This window comes from Schistocerca nitens, chromosome 4 (genome assembly GCF_023898315.1).
Source record: "Schistocerca nitens isolate TAMUIC-IGC-003100 chromosome 4, iqSchNite1.1, whole genome shotgun sequence".
Lineage (NCBI taxonomy): Eukaryota > Metazoa > Arthropoda > Insecta > Orthoptera > Acrididae > Schistocerca > Schistocerca nitens.
In genome coordinates, this window is record NC_064617.1 from 59094794 (window position 1) to 59107752 (window position 12959).

At 45.9% G+C, this 12959-nt stretch overlaps 1 protein-coding gene across 1 annotated transcript in view; it reads right to left on the reverse strand.

Annotated features, from left to right (window-relative positions):
* LOC126252115 (neurofilament medium polypeptide-like) overlaps nucleotides 1-12959 on the reverse strand; it is a 137509-nt gene that overhangs the window by 25888 nt on the left and 98662 nt on the right. The window lies entirely within an intron of this gene.

Below are 12959 nucleotides of genomic sequence, written 5' to 3' on the forward strand. Positions count from 1 at the left end.
CTCACATGGGTTAGAAAGAGAGTGAAAACGCCACAAACTGTTGACCTAGCAGTCCCTACTCCGGGGAGCCCGAGGGGTGGGGCTAAATGACGTATAACAATAGTGTAGCAAGCCTTATTTGGCAGAGCAGTTACGTTTAGTTTTCAGCTGAACAATGTTGATACCAAATACGGACTTGATTAGTGGAACTGCATTAACATCCCCGCTTTAGGAGCAGTAGATGGGACATAACTAAAGCGTGATTGGCAGGAGCCTGCAAGAGACTTACGGGATTGGCTGTGTGGCTTTAAGTGGGAAAAACTGTGCCCCCACGCAACTCTTTAAAACCCCTAGATTCCTCATTTTGGCAGAGTTCTCAGTCAGACGATCTGGGCGCCGAATCCGCGTCCGTCGACTCCAGCCTCGGTCCAGCTCCGCGTTAGTCTTTTCTCCCTCTCCCATCTATGTCAGGACATGACAAGACAAGAACAGAATATAAGAAGAAGGAAGGCTATCTGGAAAGTATAGACTCCACTGCAGTAAAAATTTAAAGGAAGTAATGTACTCACTTTTGCCGGCACTTCCCACATAGGTATCGTTTATATGACTTGCCACTAGCTTCCAGTCACCTTTCATGACATTTTTGTACGGAAAAAGTGACCACGAAATGTCCACGTCGGTTCTAAATGTCGTGAAGTGCGAAATTTTTCTTGTTGTAAGATATCTAGGTGAGTTGTTCTATCATCTATGTTACGCCACTGGTCCTTCGTTCGTACAAATGCTTTTTGATTGAACGTCGTATACGAATGCCTGTGTTCAACTCCACGACTCTATAGGTTAGAATCTGTCTATTTGTCCTAGTAGAGGATAATATTCATTCCACATACGGGGTATAGACAAAAATATGGAAACTGTGCTGGCGTAAGCAGTCGACAGCCCACAGGTCGGCAAAGACGCAGCAAGAAAATCGATAGTAGGCGCTGGATCAAGCGCGGCTATCAGGAGAGAGGCCAGACATAGGTTCGCAAGCAGTGCGCCGCCAACACCATCTCTACCGCAAGTACAGTACTGGCCATTAAAATTGCTACACCAATAACAAATGCAGATGATAAGCGGGTATTCATTGGACAAATATATTATACTAGAACTGACATGTGATTACATTTTCACGCAATTTGGGTGCATACATCCTGAGAAATCAGTACTCAGAACAACCACCTCTGGCCGTAATAACGGCCATGATACGCCTGGGAATTGAGTCAAACAGAGCTTGGATGACGTGTACAGGTACAGCTGCCCATGCAGCTTCAACACGATACCACTGTTCATCAAGAGTAGTGAGTGGCGTATTGTGACGAGCCAGTTGCTCGGCCACCATTGACCAGAGGTTTTCAATTGGTGAGAGATCTGCAGAATGTGTTGTCCAAGGCAGCAGTCGAACATTTTCTGTATCCAGAAAGGTCCGTACAGGACCTGCAACATGCGGTCGTGCAATATCCTGCTGAAATGTAAGGTTTCGCAGGGATCGAATGGAGGGTACAGCCACGGGTCGTAACACATCTGAAATGTAACGTCCACTGTTCAAAGTGCCGTCAATGCGAACAAGAGGTGAACGAGACGTGTAACCAGTGGCACCCCAAACCATCACGCCGGGTGATACGCCAGTAGGGCGATGACGAATACACGCTTCCAATGTGAGTTCACCGCGATGTCGCCAAACACTGATGCGACTATTATGATGCTGAAAACAGAACCTGGATTCATCCGAAAAAATGACGTTTTGCCATTTGTGCACCCAGGTTCGTCGTTGAGTACACACGCAGGCACTGCTGTCTGTGATGCAGCGTCAACGGTAACCGCAGCCATGGTCTCTGAGCTGATAGTCCGTGCTGCTGCAAACGTCGTCGAATTGTTCGTACACATGGTTGTTGTCTTGCAAACGTTCCCATCTGTTGACTCAGGGATCGAGACGTGGTTGCACGATCCGTTACAGCCATGCGGATAAGATGCCTGTCATCTCGACTGCTAGTGATACGAGGCCGTTGGGATACAGCACGGCGTTCCGTATTACCCTCCTGAACCTACCGATTCCAAAGTCTGCCAGCAGTCGCTGGCTCTCGACCAACGGGAGCAGCAATGTCGCGATACAATAAACCGATATCGCGATAGGCTACAATCCGAAGCTTTATCAAAGTCGGAAGCGTGATGGTACGTATTTCTCCTCCTTACACGAGGCATCCCAACAACGTTTCACCAGGCAACGCCGGTCAACTGCTGTTTGTGTATGAGAAATCGGTTGGAAACTTTCCTCATGTCAGCACGTTGTAGGTGTCGCCACCGAGTCCAACCCTGTGTGAATGCTCTGAAAAGCTAATTATTTACATATCACAGCATGTTGTTCCTGTCGGTTAAATTTCGCGTCTCTAGCACGTCATCTTCGTGGTGTAGCAATTTTAACGACCAGTCACAGACCGGAGGGCTCAGTCTCAGAAGTGTCAGACGCTAGCTCAGTCACTGTTCTAGTTGGCGTCTGCATCACCGGCTACGAGAGTGTATAGCGACCGGAGCAGGGTAAATACGGGGACTTGTATTTCACCAGCAGTGAGGCTAATGTGGATCATTATGGAAGTGCTTGTACCACAGCGTATGAACTCTCTTAAGGTAAGTGGCTTGCTCTCTTGTAGGAAGCGGATACCTGCCACCAGACAACATCCTTTCTCTTGATTCCTACGGTACAAGACTCTACGATGGCGAGAATACAACAGTGGCGACAAAGACACATCAGATGCAGAGCGATAAATGCGTGCTTGAACGTAAATGCAGATGGTATCCAATCCTGCGGTTTGTGCTGTCGTATCTGACTACTAAAGTGCGCGTCATTTATGACGGCGGCCGAGTTTAGGTTCGTTCTGCGCATCTGACGTCACAAAACACAGTCAGCCAATGAACAGAGAACGACGTTGCCAGAGCTCGACTGCAGTGCAGAGCACGGACGGATGACTTCAGTTTTAGAAACGTTCAGTCACAAATAAAGTAATTGAACAAAAGCAGTGTCTTGATAGCAGACTTTCTCTTATAGAAAGTTTGGAAAAAGCATTCTTTATACCAATTGCTTCATATTGTATTAATTAATTAAGCCAAACAAGCAATAAGCCTCCTAATTCAGGCGATAGCAAAGAAAGGTGTTTGTATCATTCTCACTAACCGCTTTTTCGCAATAAAGAACAGCGGTAATTGTTTATTTCCTATTGTACTTCGACGAAACATGAGTAATTCATAGACATATCAACAGTGTCTGTCGGTATTTTGTGTCCGATTTTAAAGTCCTCCAGGACATCTCTTAACTGACGATTGCGTCAGCGTAATGGTTAAAGTGTATGGATCCTAAGCGAAAGGTTCTGAGTTCAAGCCTAGTTCGGTGCTTAATATTTTTTATTTACAAACAATATCGAAGTGTCTTAGTTCATGAATTTCATTCGTTTGAATGTAATTTTTTGAAATTTCTAGTGGACACTAAAATCGACCATACGGAAAGTATATGCTATGGACTTTTACCTCTGCCAACTCTTCAAAATTTCCTGCAGTGGTTTACTACATCTAATGCTGCACAATAACTGCTTTGAACTTCGAAACAAAATTAAGTCATTTATGGGGGTGAAGGTATCAGTAAAGAAGACGCGTAAAAATCAAATTTTTGGGCCAAATAGTTTTTGTGAAATCGAATGATAAAGTGTGTCAAAGCAGTCGAAACACCATGTGTCTGCACAGGCGAGCAGTGCAATGATGACAAAATCGCGCACATCGAGGAATGCGGGGAGAACGTCTCTGTAGCAGCGAAAGGGTTAATGCAGCCGTGGTGGCTTTACTTCATAAACTGCGCGCTCCCCCCTACACGTAAGTTTGTGAACTATACTATGGCGCTGCTTCCCTTGGCGCGTACAACTGGCAACGCAGCAATCTCCCGCGTCTGGGCGGGCATGCGCGAACCGCCAAGATAAAAGAATTGAACTATAGTAGCCGCTGTGCAGTGTCCTGAATGCGATGCAAGGGTCAGTTGTGGTCAGAACAGTATTCTAAATAGTCGTGGAGCTAAGTGAATTGGAACGCAGGCAACTATTTGATACTCGTACTGGTGTTTCCGTAACCGAGGTAGCCGAAGTATTTGGTGTTTCAAGAGATGCCGTATACCGCATACAGGGAAAGTGGAAAAAGCACTGTCTACTAAGTCAGAACGATGATGAAAGTGTGTGCTGAGTGATCGTGTGGGATGGTCATTGAAGAGGATTGTGACGAAAAATAAGAGGGCGACAGCAGCAAGGTTGTGCCGGAAACCACTCGCGAGCCCTGCCGACATCAAAACAACATATCCGCAGCTCGTGGTCTCGCGGTCGCGTTCTCGGTTCCCGAGCACGATGTCCTGGGTTCGATTCCCTGGGGCGGGGGGGGGGGGGGGTCGAAGATTTTCACTTGCCTCGAGATGACTGGGTGTTTGTGATGTCCTCATCGTTCATCCTCATTCATGAATGAGGCGAGTTTGGACTGAGCAGAGGTTAGAAATTTGTAAGGGCGCTGATAACCGCGCAGTTGAGCGCCCCACAAACCAAACATCATCATCATCAAAACAACACGAAGGTAGCTCGCGATATTGGGAATTCCAGAGCGAGCTGGAATTCCAAAACCGGCTATGGAGTTATGGAAGAAAATCATTTCGTCGGGTGAGTCTTGTACACTGTTTTAATTTCTGGCCGGATTTAGTCTTAGGAGTAAAAGATAACAGGGATTCGATTACGGTTTGGGCAGCCATAACGTGGTGTTCCATGAGCCCCGTGGTTACTGTGCAAGATCGTGGATAATGTGACCACTTTGGCTAATCAGATCCCAAGACTGTCTACAAGCGAAGTCCTCTCCATAACCATTACACTACGCAACCAATGTATAAAGTGCTTGTTTTGAACGCTTTTAAGAGTCACTCAAAATTCTGAAAACTTTTTCGTCGATTACTAGCAAACAATGGCGCACCAGGGTGAAGGGCTGCAGGGTGTGATTCCGTCGACCTTACGTCGCCGCTGGTGACCTTTCCTTGTGAGCCGCACTGTCGCGGCGCCTCCGTACGTTTATTACAGAAAAGGCCGGATTCCATGACTTATCTAAGCTGAAGCGGCTATCTCTATCAATTAAATTCGTCGCCAAGCGAATTTCATCTGGCCCTTTCACCACCGTGTCCCAGAAAAATGATGTAGGATTTTTCGTACAGCACAGAGTGATCATTATGAATACAGTGTTCTGCCACATCCGATTTATTTGACTATAAGGAGCAGGCGTACCTGCAGTGTTTCGTACACCTTCAATGGACCGTACGAATCGCCTCTCCGATGTAGGAGAGGCCACATTTGCAGGGGATCTTCTGAACCCCTGCCTTTCGGAGCATCAGTCATCTTTAACGGCAGCCAACAGTGCCATTGTATTCGGCGGAGGACGAACAACCCTTCTACTTCGTGCTTGCTGAGGATCCATCCTATGCTGACGATACATACGGCAGGAAAGCCATGGATTTACGTCTTTCTGTATCTTCTTCTGCATTGCTTGACGCCACCTTTGGTCTCATTCGTAGCTTCTTATGTATCTGCTGTGGAGGAAACCTGTTGACTTCAAAAACGGTCTTAAGTTCTTATTTCAAGATTAATTGCATCTCCAAATTTCTCGTCGGTTTTCTATACTTCGTGTCCCACGTACTGACTGAATAACACCGGGGATCAGTTGCTTGGCCCTGACCTGCTGCCACTACAGCAGTGTTCCGTGTTGGCAGGTGTAATGGTACTTGAATTACGTAACCATTACGGCACCTCACCTCAAACTCTCGATACCAGCAATATTCTACTGTGTTTCTGTAACATAGTTAACATATTTCTGTGACAACATTCAGATTTGATTTCATTTATGGCGAGGTACTTCGATACATCGATATGTATATATTGCAATGATATTATTCTTATGTGTATTCTTTCTTTTGTCACTATGATCATTGACGTACTTGTAACTCTGATTTTTGGGCGCGTAAGCGGTTATTGGAGAGTCAAGCTTTGGTCGTCATGTTAAAAAGACGGAAAGTCAGTTTATGAAATGTGAACTTTAACAGTGAGGAAGATATTTTCAAGTATGTTTTATATTGTGTAGTGATGTTTTGGAACGAGTTACGTGATCTTGCAACAAAAGTAATAAAAAAGAAGTTTAACTTAAATTCGGAGTGCTGATTACTTTTTTACATCACCATTGTCCTAACTTGCAAAAGTTTAATCTTCAAGAATGGTTTATGAAACACATCTATAAAACTTTTGAATATCGCAGAATAACACCTAGGCCTCTTTGCATCCGAGCTTGGAATCATCACTACCTAGATTTTCGACGATTGAGCCATGAGTTCACAACGAGACCAGCGTAGGAAACACGAAAAAATGAGTGCCTAGTCTATCCATCATTTCAAGAAATGACTTTATTAACTGTGCTCTAATGACACCTGTCACATAATATAACTTTGTTGTTGCCCGAAAATGCAATATTTAGCAGCGTGAGCAACAGTACAATCATAATTAATTTTTGACCTTTGTTGTGGTAGGGTTGTTAGACAGGGAAGCTGCCCCCTGGCAGCCAGCCCTGCGCCCTCGGTCCTACCTACAGGTTCCGCTGTCGGCTACAGCGGCCCACAGTGATCCAGGCAATTTCCCGCGCTGAAAGGCTGTCGGCAATTAAATTAGAGCAGAGGCGGGCGCCACTGTGATCAGGAAGCGATTAGTCGGCCGGTGGCAGCGGGCCAGGGTGGGAGTACGTCTGCGGCAGCTCCGTAGCAGCCAGAGAGAGAGAGGCGTCTGCTCGTCTTCGTCGTCCCGTGTTACACCTACAGTCCCCGAGCCACTTTGCGCTGTGCGGTGGAGGGTACTTGGTTTACCACGATAGCACGTCATTTCCTCCTAGCGCCCATCGGATGCGGTGTCGTGGCCTTTCCAAACGTGGGCTTTTCGGCCCGTCGTCTTCCTGACAACAAATATTTTAGCCGTGTATTTTCCGATCGTCAAGCGAAGCTGCAACAGTGGAGGGTCTCTGGCAACAGTTTTGTAAACAGTACCAACATTCCTTCACATTTCACAGCGGTTTAGGACAGGCTGTGCTCAGTGTACATAGCCATACAGTATTTCAAAGGTTCTTTTATTTTTAATTTTTGTCTTTTTCTATTTGTTTATTTTTAATTTTTTTATTTTTACCTCTTTTCTTCCTACATCACAACAGTGACAAATGATTAAATATCTTCTAGTTTTATTTTATGAATTTTTATTTCTCACTTTTTTGTAAGAAAGTCAGACTCCCACACTACTCCGACTATTTGCGTGAGTTTGTGTGTGATGGCTGTCAATGTGGTCACTCCTAAAATATGAATTAAATTAGCTGTGACATTGACAACCAGCAACCGATAGTATCATATGGGTTAATTCGCCAAGTTGTTGCAATACTCCATTCTAACTTGATCAGGACTGGTACATGGAGTCTAATCATAGGAAAAGTAGAACACCTGGGTACTGATGAGATATTTATTTTAGAAAAAACAACTCTCAAAGAAAAAATTATGCTAACTGAAGAAGTATTGACATAGAACATTAACACCTATTCATTAACGTAACTTTAGACTGGTGAACCGTCTATGATGTTACTGGAAATCGCACTACCATTTATACGACAGAAACACTAAGTGGTTGGTACTGATTAGCACAGAAGTTAAGAAAACCTCAGTAGCGGCATTGTTGCCAAATTTATTCAAGATGACGGATCCAAGACGATGGTCATAGGTGTGGCAACGTCGCACTGACGTCATGGCGGAATGTACTAAGTTTAGTGGGAAAATAGGTCAACAGGGCTACCTCCACTAACCTAACTGCCCCCCCTCCCCTCCCCAGAACCCTTCTCTCCGCCCTCCCCTCTCCTTCCCCCTCCTCACACCTACTCCATCTGGAAATTGGCGGGAAAACGACTCAGTTTGTGCTGGTCTGCTGGACAGGACGCATGTAAGTCTGTATTGTATGCATTCCTCATTCAAACAATTTCAGTTTGAGCTGTCATAGACAGTAGCTCCACCATTGTGTTCACTAAGAGTTCTGAAGTCCAACTGACCTAGTTCACACCCTCCACCACCAGAAAGCGCTGTTGGTCTCTCCCCCCTCTCCTCCCATGACATAATCCAAGATAGCAGTCTGGGGAAAAATTGCAGGAAAAGGACTCGGTCTGTGTCTAGCTGCTGGTCTGGGAGAATGGACATAATTGTTTACTGTGTTCAATGGATGAGATATCTATGCTGGAGAAAGAGTTTAATGGGTATATTAGTTGTAATCATGCAGCTGAGGACTGTGTTCATAGCACCCTGCACGATGCTTCGAAAGCTATGATATTTAGTGAAGACTAACACGCTTCATCAAATAATGAAGACGCAGCAGGATGCAGTTAAGTTACACTTTGCAACTCATGCTGACCAGTATGACTGCTGTAACTGTCAATCATTCAGTAAAAGTCCAGTCAGTCTTTCAAAGCCCAAGAGGGAAGACGTTCGCCACAGAGTCCCCACGCCCCTCTGCACGAGAGGCCACGTGCTGGGCTCACGGCATCGCCATGCAGTCGCCGCAGGGTCAACTTTGTAATCCCTGTCGAATTGGAAATACTTGCAGCCTTCCTCCTTCCCATCCACGGCAAACAGATACCCCTTGTCACTGAACAAGAACTGCTTCAAGAGTGATTACGTCTGGTGTTCAGGCAATGTGCAAAATACGGTGACATACATAACTTGAGGGTGTCAAAGGAACTAAATGTACCACTGCACAAGGAGAGAGAGAGAAACAGAGAGTGTTGCAGATGATGCAACAATATTTAAACAATTTCGATGTAACTACAGGTTTTATTTTGAGAAATACCTCCACCACCACACTTGAACATGGACTCTAAAAAAAACATCACTACACACTTGTGAATCCGCCCTCAGACACTTCACACGCTTTTGTGGCAAACAGATCTCGAAACCGATATCAGCCGCAATATCTGATTTTACAGGCCAAAACGATGATATTTGGAAGCCAAAATAAACATCTGTACAACTTTAAATACGACGCTCACCACTTTTCCAGTTGTAGTTGCTTATTTGAAAGCACTACCAGAGAGAAATATTTCTGAGTCGTACATCTGCTGTGGTGTTCATCACTTTTCTGAAATGGTGAGCGGACTTAATTTATATTTGCTGCTGCTGGAGTCAAGGACGCTATTTTCCTGACTTCTAAAAGCACACACTGGTGTCTAATCAGAGACGGGAAAATCTTTACAATTACACAAACAGAATTCGAAGCACTGGCCTACAGACGAGAAAAGCAGTTGGAATTTTTGATGTTCTACAGCTGATGGTCTAAAGCCACAAATGACATGTGAGGGATATCATCGGACCTGAGTGAACCATAGGAGGATGGTCTGTTTAGACTTGTCTCCGAACACTCGAAAAAAGAAGACATCATGTTTCTCTCAGATGTCATAGAACTTTCCATAGATACCTTTCCCCCGTCTTGTTCGAACCAGTCTGTTGAGATTCCTTGCCCTGCACAAAGGATGTCTTGAGATTCCCTGACGTCATGGTACTTCATGTGACTGGAGCATTCTGATTGGTTCTTACTGTATATACCCACCAAACTGCTGGTGGTGGTGGTGTGGGAGCACTGTCCGCCATTTTCTGCAGACGGACCAATTACGAGCCTTTCAGCAGCAAAACTAGTTTGTACAGGTCGAAAGAAACATACAGCAGTCATATCGCACTGACAGTTAAATCCTGCAAAACTGGTTTACAGATCGCAATTACACTGCTCTGCTACTGTCGAGTAAAGCTTGAAACTATCCGAATGGGACGGAATTCGGCAGATGTGACGTAGATGGACAAACAAATAATTACAATTACAGAAAAATTATATGAATTATTACAGAGAGAGAGCTTCAAAAATTGAGCAATTCAATGAAGAAATTGGTCCCCTCTGGTCCTTATTGTGGTGTCACCGCCAGACACCGCACTTGCTAGGTGGTAGCTGTTGTGTCGATTCCCTAAGGTCTCGACACAATGAGTGGCTAGGTGCACGCGAAACTAACGCAGACGGGCGCAAATTCTGAAACAGGAGACTGGATGAAAACTATAAAGAAAAGAAGAGAGATTTTAATATACTTAACTTTAATGTAGTCTTGTTCTTGTTGAAATACATCTCTTGCATAGTAGTAAGCAATTAGCAATGATACACATGGCGCCTTGCTAGGTAGTAGCGATGGACTAGCTGAAGGCTATTTAATCTGTCTCTCGGCAAATGAGAGGAATACTTGGTAGGTCTAGTCGCAAGCTATGTCGTCCGTACAACTGGGGCGAGGTCATGTCCGTGTCTTGTGACCTGCCATGTGGTGGCGCTAGGATTGCGAGTACACAGTGGCGACACGCGGGTCCGACATGTACTACAGGACCGCGGCCGATTTAAGTTACCACCTAGCAAGTGTGGTGTCTAGCGGTGACACCACAGTAGCCTTTAAATCGGCCGCGGTCCGTTAGTATACCTCGGACCTGCGTGTCGCCACTATCAGTGATTGCAGACCGAGCGCCGCCACACGGCAGGTCTAGAGAGATTTCCTAGCACTCGCCCCAGTTGTACAACCTACATTGCTAGCGATAGTTCACTGACAAAATATGCTCTCATTTGCCGAGACGATAGTTAGCATAGCCTTCAGCTACGTCATTTGCTACGACCTAGCAAGGCGCCATTATCAGTTGCTATTGATATTGTGAAGAATGTACAGACAAGAGCTACGTTCAACATTAATGGATTAAAGTTACGTATTCCACCAGTTACCTCCTTTTTTTCTGAAGTCTAAATTCCTTGTCCTGTTCCAGACCTCATGCCAGCCTGCGTGAGCTTAAACACGTGCCTTTTGGCTTCCTCTTACATTAGTGGGTTGGCCCTCTTGCCAATCCACAACATTTTGGCGACGAGGCCCCCGCGTTCTTATTGATATTGCCCTGATTTACTTGTGTAATGGCTTCGCCACAATCTCCAGATGTACTGTCCGAATTTTATCGCTTACAGAATCAGCAGACGCAGTCCTTACTGGATGCAAATGGTTCAAATGGCTCTGAGCACTATGGGACTCAACTGCTGTGGTCATAAGTCCCCTAGAACTTAGAACTACTCAAACCTAACTAACCTAAGGACAGCACACAACACCCAGCCATCACGAGGCAGAGAAAATCCCTGACCCCGCCGGGAATCGAACCCGGGAACCCGGGCGTGGGAAGCGAGAACGCTACCGCACGACCACGAGATGCGGGCTTACTGGATGCCCTTGGACAGCTTGTCCAGGGTCAACGTGCAATGCAAAACGATTCGGCGGCCGCCGCTCCACCGCTACCGCAGCCACAACACAATGTTGCACCAACTTTTCGTCCTTTTGATGCTGCACTGGAAAGGTGGACGGAGTGGTCACGCCAATTTGGATTCCATCTCGCCGCCTACAGAATTCAAGGTAATGAGCGGCAGCCTTTTCTCCTTTCCTCCGTAGGGGTGCACACGTACCGTGTGATAGTCAAATGCCGGCCGCTGGTGGCTGAGCGGTTCTGGCGCTACAGTCTGGAACCGCGCGACCACTACGGTCGCAGGTTCGAATCCTGCCTCGGGCATGGATGTGTGTGTTGTCCTTAGGTTAGTTAGGTTTAAGTAGTTCTAAGTTCTAGGGGACTTATGATCTCAGCAGTTGAGTCGCATAGTGCTCAGAGCCATTTGAACCATTTGATAGTCAAATTATTTCCCCGATGCGATGTAGCAACTCTGTCCTACAACGAAATTTTGTCTGCATTAGATGCATATTTCAAAGAATCAGTCAATGTAGTTGCCAAACGGTATACCTTCTTTCGTACAAAACGTGCGGCAGGTCAGACTAATAGGGAGTGGGTTGCAACCTTGCAAGGCCTTACTAGGGATTGTGCTTTTTAGTGTCAATGTGGACTCCCTTATTCAGATACTATGGTATGTGATGCAATTGCACAGAACGTTTCTGATGTTTGTATAAGGGAACAGATTTTGAAACTAGTCAATCCCTCCCTTCAACGAGTGATGGACATATTGGATCGGCAGGACACACTTGACTTTGCTCAGAAATAATTTGAAACTTCACCAGCCATGTGTCACATTAACCGGCCCGCGGGGGGCGCTGCGCGGAACAGTAAACAGCCCTCGCGCCCGGCCGTGCAACAGCCGCCAGGCTCTCAGCCACGTGTGCCGCACAGGCAAGAAAATGCAGTGCTAAAATCATGCCCGCGGTGTGCTACTAGACATTCGCGTGAGAATTGCCCGTCACGCCAAGCTATTTGCTTTTTCTGTAATTAAAAAGGACATGTTCAGAGTGTTTGCCAAAAAAAGCTCAGAATGGACACTCACAACCATTCCAGGCACTTTGCTTCGCGCCGGAATCGGAATCGAACCAAGGATACTCCGGCTCGTGAAACTTCGCCCATGGAAATTCATGTAGTTCATTCCACTCCGCCCAGTGCCACTCTCTCTAACAGTGACTGTGTTCATCCCACAAATAGTGTGCGTCGACATCGCCGGAAATCCCGTCAAGTCCCAAGTGATTATGTACCAGTGTCAGTTCACGTTGCACGAGACAGTCGCTCTTGTCGTCAGCAGGACAGTAAACTTTTTGTAGACTTGGACATTAACGGCAAAGTGATACCTTTCCAGCTCGATACCGGAGCTGCAGTTTCACTGATCAATCAAGACACATACAAACAGGCTTCTCTCTGGGCATCACCCTTAGTAATTTTGCCAAAACCTTCCGGAAAATTGCGACTTTGTGTGGACTTCAAGGCAACAGTGAATTCACAACTAGTGACTGCCACTTTTCCTTTACCCCGCCCGGAAGATCTTTTTGACAAACTG